Here is a 590-nt window from a genome sequence, read left to right as displayed (position 1 = left end):
TGACTGAATCCTCGAAATCCTAAAGATCTTTACATCTAAAAAAAGGCGAGAAATGCAGTTAAAAAAATAGGCCTACAAGAAAACAAGGAAGAATGATGAAGATGATAACACAAAACAGCGACCACCACGACAAGTCAACCTTCAAAACATTCCACGGACAAAAAGAACAAAAATGAAGACACAAACAAGCACACAAACCTAAATAAACCGATAAACAAAGAAACCGAAATAAACACATAAACAAATAAACAGATAAAACCTAAACAAGCACACAAAACTAAAACAGATAAAAACCTAAACAAACAAACAAACACACAAAACCTAAACAAACACAAACAAACAAACACCCCCCAAAAAGATAAGAAAATCAAACACAACCAATAACAAAGGAAGAATATGAGAAGATAAAACACAAAAAAGCACCACCACGCCGTCGCGTCCATCACAAGCCACTCGAGGAACAACCCGTAACAGCCGATAACGAAAGGGAGACGAGAGCGACGAGGGAACAGGTTTGGCCGCATCATTAATGGAATTATGCCCGCGCTGCGTCGTCCGGCAGCTTCTGTGCGGGGAAACATTACATGCAG

The sequence above is a fragment of the Penaeus monodon genome, chromosome 24, assembly GCF_015228065.2.
Source record: "Penaeus monodon isolate SGIC_2016 chromosome 24, NSTDA_Pmon_1, whole genome shotgun sequence".
In the NCBI taxonomy this organism is placed as follows: domain Eukaryota; kingdom Metazoa; phylum Arthropoda; class Malacostraca; order Decapoda; family Penaeidae; genus Penaeus; species Penaeus monodon.
This window is presented reverse-complemented; position numbering follows the sequence as displayed.